Here is an 11,557-nt window from a genome sequence, read left to right on the forward strand (position 1 = left end):
GGATCGCATCTACTTTAGATTTACTCCAGTGATCAATAGATAAAGGGACGACGCCGTATTGCGATGCTCCGTGCAAGAGATAAAATAGCCAGCTCGTTTGTCTCCCCCTTAGATGGTATCACTGACGATTTGCCGTTTCATCGAGGCAATTTAAGGGTGACTGCGCTCTTTACCCCTTCGGATGTTCCGTAATCGAGCCGACCGCATTCGCTCATAAGGAGTTCCGGGCACGTACGCTCCAAAGTCTATGCCACGCGCCAGACTAAACTCTGAAATTTCTACTTACAGTCTGACTGAGCAAATCTACTAATTGCGCTTATGTGATATGCAACTATATTATTGTGCACTAGTTCAAACTTTTATAAAGAGCTTAAAGAAAATTTTATTAAGAAAATTCTATTAACAAAAATAGTAGAAGATGATAGATATTATTTTATGTAAATTTAATTCTTTTCAGATCCGTCATCTTTAAACGTAAACTCTCAAGCTACAAATATATTAAAGTAAAATTTAAAAATTATAAGAATAAAAAGACAAAGTTTTATTATTTATTTGTAATGCTTCAATATATATTAATTACTTAGCACAATAGTTTAATTAATTATTTCTAATACATAAAAATAATTTAATTTGTTAGAATTTATAATGAAAAAAGCTGTGTTTAACTTCTAATAACTAATAAGTACTCGACTTTATTTTCAAAATTACCAAGTTAAAATGCTTTATCATTATTGTTGTATTTCTACTTATATATAATGTCTTTACTAGCTTTGTTTGACGATTATTCATGTAGTTTTTAAAAAAGTTTATCTCTACTTAAAGTTCTATTATGCTGAATATGACCATGTGATTCTTTATCTAATATAAAGATTCAATGTCAACATAAGATAAGAATAAAGCTCGAACAATCACATTTAGCGCGAAATGTATGGCGAAAATGCGAGTCGTTCCAAACGCGTCGCAGAGAAGAGTACCAGAAAAGTGATGAAAGAGAGAAGAAGAGAGAAAGATAGTAGAATAAACACGCGCCAAAACTCCCGCAATGCAGGCCCGTGTGCAACTGCGTCACAATCCAGATATTGTACTTACGTTCGAAAGCGCTCGGCGAATTGCGAAAATATAATTAAATGCCGCACAACCGAGCCAGCCCGGGTCGACGAACCGCGATATTTTCTTGTGAATAATGCGTTTATCCGTTTGACGTAGACGTGGCGGATTGCAACGTACCGAGAATCAGCGGCTTGTAATAAAACGTAAAGGAAGGATCAGAAAACGTATTTTCATAATTCTGTCGGCATCCAAGGCATGCCGCGTGCTCGCAATTAGAACGCAATTTAACGTTAGTGGTGAAGAAAAAGGCTCTTTACTCTTTACTGAAGGTCATTTCCCGTGGCTCGTCGTCGGTGAGGCGAGGTATTTTACAGCGCTATTTTCTCCCCGCTCTAGTTTGCATTATCGCATTTGCCGCAAGTTGCAAGAAGTCTGTGCTTATCATCACAGTGATCGCTAAAAGGGTACTGCTAAAACTAATTTTTCCAGAATTGTCATAGAAAATACTTAAGCGCGTGCCCCAGTGTAATCCTCTAGCGTTATATAAGTTTATAATTTGTAATTATTTCTATCTTTCTTTGAAAGATGACGACTTTATTGTGTACGACGCATTGATTATGCGTCCAATTTAGCTGAGAGCGTAACGTAACGACCCTTTGCGTGGTGGAGAGGAGAGCAACATTCTGCTTTTGGTCAGTGATTGGAATGATCAAGGATAGTCGGTTGAACGGGTCAAGCTGAAGGAGAATGTTCTCGTTACGTTAACATTTCCTGCTCTTGGAATATTGGCGTGACGTTTTCTTAGCAGGAACTTAATCAACACCGAGATGAGTCCATTATAAAAAGGATTCCGTATTTATTCACAGCGAGTTAAAATAAGTTTAAACGCAGAAGTAATTTAACTGCAGACATATTATTTCTCGAACCGCAGGAGAAATAACAATATTTTTTTACCTTGCGCGCCATGTAATTTAAAATTTACAATAATTTAACTGCTATTAATTAAAAGCAAGGTTGTATGTTTCGTTAACTCGCGTAGATAACGATGGACAAATAATGCAACAGCATTGTGCTTCTACGATAGTACAACATCGCTCAATGTGCGAGAATTATTAATGAATTCATATAGGTACGTTTGCAGCCCACATTTCTCTGGAAGAGGTGTTGTGAAGACAAACCTGTGTATGCAATTAATTAGTCACGCGTACGCGAGCAGATAATTTTCGTTGAGGGCGACTAATTACTCTCTCCGTTTCTCTCTCTCCCTTTGTCAATCACCGCGTGACGTTGTGGTTCGATACCAGTGCGGAGCAATAGCCGCTGGAATCCCACGAAGCTGTCTCTCTGTTGCCAGACAGCTCAACCAAAAAGCTCGACCTCTATCAATCATATGCTTGATTTAAATCTCCAGCAAAAGCGCAATTAGTAACATTGTAAAGTTATTTTTCTCGTATCGTTTAGATTTATCTGACATCAATCTCAAAAGCTTTTATCATTGCGTTCTGAAGTCATAAAGCCAACAAGACAGATTTGTATTGTTTGTCATTCAGCGGTTCACAGGTAAATGGAGGTAAATTCGAAATATTATTATCAAGTCAATTCATTAGTGACTTTTTTTTTCAAATTTGATTACACTAAATTAATTATTTTCTCTAATTCTAAAAGTGTGAAATGTATGATGACGTTTTATGCTGGTTTCTTTGCATTCGTTAGAAAGTCGAGCTTTTACGCTACGACAGATATCCTAGTATTTCGCTTTGCGTATTTCAAAGGAACAAACACATACGTCTGGCGCATTTTGTTGGTAGTTCAAGTGCACGCCTTTGCACAATATTCCTTCGGTAGAATATATCTCGCTAAATTAAAAATCGTATTTCACTGTCATCTACAAGAAGTTCGATTTTGAAATATAATCATATACATATTTTTTATTTTTAGAGAAATATAAATAGAAATATTAATAGAGAAGATATATTATTTGAATTATTAAAGTTATAAAATAAATTTAATATTCAATGTCTTCATTGGAAAAATGAAACAATCTTATTGTATAATATTCCTTAAGTTCCTTTAGATTCGAAAATATAATGTCTTACTTGTGTGTTAAAAATACGAATACCAAAAAAGTTTCTAAAAATTGTATATCAACATTATAAATATTTAATAATATACTAGTTATGTATACATTAGCGCACAGCGTTTCTACAATATAAAAATTAGTTTAACAAATGTTCTCTCATTCTAACTTATTATAATATTAATATATTATAATAATTATAATAACATAATTATAATGAACAGATATTTTATACGTTTAATTACAAACATCTGTTATATTTTATTTCCGTTACATTTTACTAATATTTTTATTTAAATTTGTTCATTACTTCATAGTCATTTTTACCATTTTTATGCATTAATAAGCGCAATTGCATGTATGTAAAAACAAAGAAAATTAATTGCTTAGTATAGTCACTGTATAAAAAAAGTTAAAACTCTGAAACATTATATCTAGTTATTACGAAAACGCGAGGTACATACATTAAGCGCGAAATTAAGAAAATTACACTTTACGCGACAAACAAGCCAGCGTAAATTTTTCAATGTCGGCATCGCTTTCCTTTTTTACCCGGTTCTTTTTTTAAAATTTTTTTATTTTGTGTCCACAAGCAAGACAATAATACGCGTCTGGATAAAACACGTCGGACCAAAAATTACAACGCGCGCGGCTGTTAATATCTTACGATGCACTGCATAGAATAGAAGATCCGTAATTGCATCCGCACCGTGCAAGTCCAGCCGATTTACGACACAGTGACACTCGCGGCATGCAATAAGTAACACCAGTACGTACCATTCGTAAGCGCGCAGAATTTGTCATGATCAGAAAAGATTACATGACAGAGAGTAATTTTGTTTGATAAAGTGAAAAACGCTGATATATTTTGCATGTAATATATTTCAAACTATGTACAGTATAATTAACTGCAACTGACGAAAATATTTTCATTTGGTAAAATATAATTTACATTACTGCATATACACACAGGTACAGTACTGAGAAAAATAAAATAATTGTGACACGTAATAGGAGCAAACAATTTATTCTGTTTTCTGCTAACATTTTCCATCCATTTTACTATCAATATTTTAAAAGCTTTATTTACATAATGACGTTCTATACATATTGTTGATATAAACTTTATAATATCCAAAGAGATAGTGAATATTACAAAGTTCTCTGTCTCTTTCTCTCTCCTCTCCCTCTCTTTTCTCTTCTCTTCGTTCGCTCAATTAAAATACTATTTACTGGTAGGAATGCTTCCTTAACTGCGTCCAAGTTAAGGGAATGAAAATGCAAAAGCGTTTTATGATACATGTTTAAGCTATTCATTGTTTGGATGCTCGTAATGTAGCCGGTAATGTTTTGCTAGCATTAAATATCAACATAAATCTCATCCGTTCCGCTGTACGTCTTCATCCTTCATCTTTTTAGAGATAAACGAGAAATATTCGAGAGTTCGAGGCGCGAGAAAATGAAGAATCATTCTCCGTAGAAGTTGTAAATCTTACGAAAGCTAACTATCGCCGAGCAGAACGGCGAAACAGCCCCTGTTGTAACACGTTTTATTACTTCGTTTTAGTACTTGCACTAAAGAGTCGTCTACTGCACGTTCGCGATATGTACAAGGTCTGCCATTAGATTCTACAAGCGCGACGCTGACAAAGTGAATTCCGTGCTTTCGTTATTATATAATTTACTATATAGGATGTTTTTGAAATAATGCCCACTATCATATAGTGCTATTCCTAATAAAAAACTGAATCGAAAAGTCCTTTACCATTTTATAATTTTTGCAATATTTTTTTAATTATCTAATGAGCAAAATCGTCTAAAATCGACGTATAGAACAACTTTAAGATTTATTTAAGAAATATTTTCAAAATATTTCACAAAGAATACTGAAAGATATATCTTAAAATTATTTTATACATCGATTTATCTTACATATTGATTTATCTTATATCAATGTATATTATACATCCGTTTATTTAGCGATTTTTAGAAATTAATATCTCGTTAACTTGCGAAAATTGCAAAATGGTAAAGGACTTTTCAACTTAGTTTTTTATTAGGAATAGCACTGTATGATTAATGGGCATTATTTCAGAAACACACTGTATACCTTTAACTTGACATTATATAAATCTACATCTTTATTTATAGATGTTATGATGCGATATTGTTTAGCTAATTGCATATTTTATTGTAAATTTGTTCTAATCTAATAAATCGTTCTAATCTATTACAGTAAAATGCAAGTAGATTGTAAAATTTGACAATTATTAATTGTACCTAATTGTTAAGATATATATATATAAAATCCCGTTATAAAATCTATAAATATGTATCTCATACATTGCATACAATATAAAATACTTATTTTATATTGTATCAAAACTGACGATTACAATTATCCTATAATAATCTTATGAATTTGTTGAATATAAAAAAAATATTGAAAATATAGTATGTAACTTACAGTTATCAGTGATCTATAAAATGTACAAATTGTTCTAAAGCATAACTAGCTATAATTTATAAAGCTGTTTGTAAATGGATGTATTATGACTTTTATGACGATTCGATACTTCTTCATACTCCATTTCTTTTTTTACTTTCGTCAGTTGTCGATATTCCACTATTTATCGACCAGAGAAAGTATTCAGCGAGTTTTATACGTACAGCTACATGTACATAGAAATATCATGCCGCGTCTTGAGCATGGTTAATCCTGGACAGACAGCAAAACTATTCGGCGCAACAGAAATTTTGCGGCAGCAGCGCCTGGTATGCGCATTCGCCACGCCACGCCGTCCACTCGACATATAAAATCTGCCGGGCTACTCTCTCAGCGTGTCGGCAGTTCGACCGGAATGAAATATCGATTTTCAATCGGGCATAGTTTAACACTCGGACGATTTCGAATAAAATTGCCCAGCTCCAAAGAGAGAGAGAGAGAGAGAGAGAGAGAGAGTGTGTGTGTGTGTGTGTATGTGTAGTGGTCTATATTCTTCCCATTCCTTTAAACTCGCAACGGTTTCGTGATACACCAGCAGCTCGATTGCTGATGGGAATCGAACCGTTTCACTACCTATCTCGAGGAGCGCGTTGTCATTCCGGGACGTTATGGCCGGAGCCAAGAAAAATAGCCACCCGATCCGGTCTCTTTATCCATCCTCTCACTCCCCGTTCCACCGCCGTGCTGTATCTGTTACCTTGGAAAAGCGTTAATGAGACCGGGCAGATCGGTGTTGTATCCCACCGATCGTTACAGATAGCGAGTACTTTAATTGGAAAAGTTTCTAGCTGTCCCGCCAAAACATACTCTTTAGGATGGCACTTTTTTCCTTCTTTCTCGTCATAAAAATAAAGAATTTATATTTGATGGAGCCGATTCGATTGGCACACGCATTCGTTCGCAATTGTCACCATTGACCGATAAATTCGCAGCATGCTTGGCTGGTTCCGCGAGCGCATAGGTGTATGCATGCACGTTTATCACAAAACACGACGGAATATACGAGGATAGGCGTAAAATCTGCATCTCAAAAAGCCGGCCGATAGGCCCGTGCGTCGCTGCACATTTGACAGACGCGCCGATGACAGCAACGACGTCCCTGTTTTGTATCGTGACATGTGTGTGTACGCAACTCTGATCTTTCGAAGCGTGATAATGAGAGTCACACACAATCGCGTGCAACCGCTGAAAATTTTTTTGCACACTTTATTGAAAATAAATTATTTTAGAATATCTCAGCATCAGGGATCATCCCAGCGCAATAATGCGTGACAGTCTGCTTAATTGCATGTGTGTGTTGCTTTTAAAAGAGGAGTGAGAATACAGTACACGAAGCTGGTGTTTGAACAGCCAGGTATCTCACTAAATTAAGCGGCTCGGCATTATGAGTACACAAAGAATTGCTCGGTATAAATTACAAGAATTGGACACTCGTGATTCGTTTTCTCCGCGTTAATTTATACTAACGATGTGCAAGCGCCGAAAATATTGCTGAAATTCAGCAATAAGAATACACTTTATCACGCTATTATCTGTGTACTATAAGAATCAATATAATCTTTATATTTCACTTTACCAGACTATTACGTTAGACTGGTTGCATCTCTTTCTTTTTTATTTTTCTCAGTTTACTTTCCATTTTATTAATATTATCCATACGTCAAAGCAAAAACATATCTGTAATTGCATATGTATTTTTACAAATATTAATCTCACCATATATAAACAAAATGTAATTTTTCGTTGTTTTTATTAACAATGATCGATAAAAGAAATACATTCACGCTCGATTTACAAATTCCGTCGCTACTTTTTACCTCGGATTACCCCATGTATATCCATGTATATTCCATCATAATTTTTCAAAGAATTTGTACAGATCGAAAAATGTGGATATACGCACTATAAATTTTTCTTTTGCAAAACACATTTTGCATCAAATTCATATTTTTAACAAAAAATAATTTTTTTTCACTCAAATATTGTATTTTGGTACAGGTGGTAAATATATTGTCATAACCAAAATATGACAGTGTTACAGTAATAAATTAACTAAAACATAAACATATAATTAAAATAAAGAAATCGGGTGTAACGACAGTCACAAATACGACTGCCAGAATATAAGGATGAATAGTTCTAGCGGATGTAAAAAACTCGCTGATGCATACGTAATATGCGAACAAGCATATCCCTGGAGAGGCTGACTCGTTATCAGGCAGCATTTACCAATAACTTCTTGAACTCAGATAATTTATCGTACATACCGCACTTTCTATATTTACCAATACGCTAAGTGCAACTGCGAAGTGTGCGTGACTATCAGATGCGCGCGCAACGTGGGTCACTGTATCGATTTGATATTCGTCGTGTTTCTCACACAGAGAATGAACGTATATATATTTTTTTTAATTGTTCGTCCACATATACATGTTTGCAATTGGACGCGATACGTCAGCCGCGATTAACGTTTTTAGAAACGCGTTCGATTGCAACGAAGAGGAGGTGTACTGGCAACGAATACGTCTATCGAATCTCGTTCTTTGATACTAATAAATCGCGAAAGATGAATAGTACGATGCGAGAAAAGTATGATAAAATATTCTTTTATCTTTCCTAAGTTGTACTTTCTATAATTGATATATAATTAATATATGTATTAAACTTAATTAATATTAATGTTTCATAATTCACATATTATTTCTAACATATAATGCATCTCATTGTCAGAGATTGTCAGAGATAATTTTTAAAATAGCTGAGAGTGGCTACTATTATATTATATTTTAGTCAACTTCACCTTATAAAGTTAACTATATGTTTATACATATATTTACAGCGTATCAAAGCCATGTCAAATTTAGGAAACATCGTCTCTTCTGAGAGTGAAATAATAAATGTACGGTATCCATTAAAAAGTCATTTAAATAGCAATTTCCGCTGTCGGGTCGCAAAGCGACGTTCAAGCAAAGCGACTCGTTGAAGTTTACCGAAAGGTTCGTAAAAATAGGTAGTAGAAAATATTTTGTTCCTCTAGCGATATATGTAAATTACAAATATTTTATTATAATGTGGGAATTTGGCTGTACCCCTTTTTTTCAAATAAATATGTATTTCTGTACATGTTAAGCATAACATAATTATATTTAAATAAAATATAATAAAATTTATATTTAAATAAAATATATATTTAAAAAGATCCTGGACTTGTTTGTTTTATTGATAAAAATACTTATTGATTGTTACATGAGATATACTTTGTATTAGTTTCATAAAATTAAAATTCCGTTTCTACGATTACAATACATGTTAATGTATGTAGTTCTAATCTATGTTGTGCTAAAAAAAAGAACAAATAAAGAAATTACAGATTTCGACTTTTACCTCAATATGCCGATCAAAGTTATCAACCGAAACATTTACTTCGTCAAAAATTTATTATATAATATAACAAAAATAGATTATATGAGCGAAATAAAGGCAGAGTCAAATGTAAAATAACTAAATTAGTAATCGTGAATTATTAGAACTAAATTTAGCAGCCTAATTTAAAAAAAATTGCCTCTTTTGAAAAATTGTGTAAATACGCGCGATGTTGATACATCTAGTAGTATACAATGATATGTCGATGTCATATAAATTATTGTAATAATAAAATCTTTAATTTAAAGACTTATACCGTAAAAAATCGTTAGATTGTAGATCTTGTCATTATTAATTTATTCTCTTGGTGATCTCTCGATAAAGCGAGTGAATTTTGATGTCTCTCTAATGAACGCTTATTTCATTTGATAAGAATACAGCTGCTTGATGAAGAAAAAGAGCGAAATACATCTATTACTAAATTCGTGAATTTTTCCAATGATAGGACTATCTGGCGATGAAAATCGATATCAGCCTCAGGACACTCGGCACATGCCGAGCAAACGAACGACAGGACATGCTACGCATATTTCAGAGTTTCGAATATTTCTCTAACAATGCGACACGATCTGCTTTTTAATGTGGGTCACGTTTACGGTATGGCCACCTTGTTTATCAAAGAATTTGTGCATATAAGAGTACGTATGCTACTTCAGATCAAAGCGCACAAAATAGTTAAATAATTATGAAACGTGTTACATTTTAGAAAAGAATATTTGATTGTTTTAGCAAGTTCATAATATACTTTTCTTCCAGTCTCTTTAAAAAAATTTTAAACTATTATTTGAAAATATATTTAATACAACATAATACGTTAAATCAATAATAAAAATATATTATATTAATAAAGATAGGACAGAAAGATAAGGATAAATATGTGTGATTTAATAATTATTTACCATTAAACGTTAAACTGTATATCAATCATGTGTCTGTTTTACAAAAATATTTGTTAAGAGACTAACAACAATATACGAATATATGGATATGCCGACTGCAGTTATTTGTCGCAGTTAGTGGAGCATCGATCCAAATGCTTTTATTTGAAATTTGTGGCCATTGCCTTTTCGTGTAATCGACGCTGTCTCCCACAGAATGATGGATCTACAATTCATCATTGGGTTTTAACCCAATCGTCAAAAAAAGGCCGCGGAAACTATATGTTACGCAAAATACTACTTAAATTAGAGAAAAATTCTGTTGTACAATATATATTTATTTAAAATAACATACATATTTTTTATACTCATATACAACTTATATAATACTTATATAAAAAAACTGATCTCTTATCACAAAAAGTAAAGAAAACTTAACTTTTTGCTGTTTATGAATGGGTTATTATTTTCTGTCTCATATGAAAGCGCGAATGTAAAATATCGATGTAAAATATAGAGCAGTTTTATAAATGGAAGAAATATTAGATTGTCGTGAAAGGTCTAGCTTTGCAAAAATAATACCCATAAAACGAACACATCGTAATATTGTAGATTCAAGATAAAAGCCGCGGCCGTAATAAAACTCGCGTCTGACGTAATCGTGTAGTTGCTATTTTGTAAAGACTCGCCAATGCGTATATGAAGAGGACATCCTCCAAGCTTATGTAAAAAATGCTCAAATATTGAACACTGAAATTCTTGCAACAGAAACTTCCTCGAAAAGGAAGAACGGTACCCGTTGCATTTCTGTTTTCGTAGCTTCCGGGCGCCTTTGGCTTCTCGAATATCTTGAAACTTCTTCGAAGGCGACTATAGAGGAAACTTATATGCGTCGCCATTTTGTAAGAGACGCACTTACACCATTCTTGGCGACTGATTTACGAGGACGATAACCTGTACTTACTTATGATTATGAATTCCGCGAGAGAGTATTCATAAAATTAGATTTCTTTGAGAGTGTGTTGTTTGTTAATGGAGACGTAGCTGTAATATCATATCCTTCCTTGGTTCTACATGTATAGATATATATTAGATATGTGTATATATATATATATATATATACACACACACACATATATATATATGCAAGATACAAGGCAAAGGGAAGTTGATACTACTAGCGGTGTGATTATCCCTAAATTTAATGTCGATTCTACATATAGAGGTATATATTAGATATATATACATACAAGATACAATGGCAAAGGGAAGTTGATACTATAGCGATATGATTATCCCTAAATTTAATTTCGATACATATAATATATGCTAGTAATTATATATTATAAGAATAAAAATTATTAATAATAAAAGTAACATGTTACATTTCTTAATAAAATTCGCTTTAGATATTTAGAAAAAACTGAACACTCAATTTTTTAGTGACTTTCATCAGTTTCTGCTCGTAGTTCAAATAGAGAGAAATTTTAGTAAAACAGAATTCTATTTGCCCAAAAGCATAGCCAGATCTTGAAAAAAAACAGTATTTACAACTGACAATAATAGATTTTTCATTTTCATACTGAGACTTTTTGCATCCGCACACAAAGTGTTGTTTTATTC

Source organism: Trachymyrmex septentrionalis, unplaced genomic scaffold (genome assembly GCF_001594115.1).
Source record: "Trachymyrmex septentrionalis isolate Tsep2-gDNA-1 unplaced genomic scaffold, Tsep1.0 scaffold7, whole genome shotgun sequence".
In the NCBI taxonomy this organism is placed as follows: domain Eukaryota; kingdom Metazoa; phylum Arthropoda; class Insecta; order Hymenoptera; family Formicidae; genus Trachymyrmex; species Trachymyrmex septentrionalis.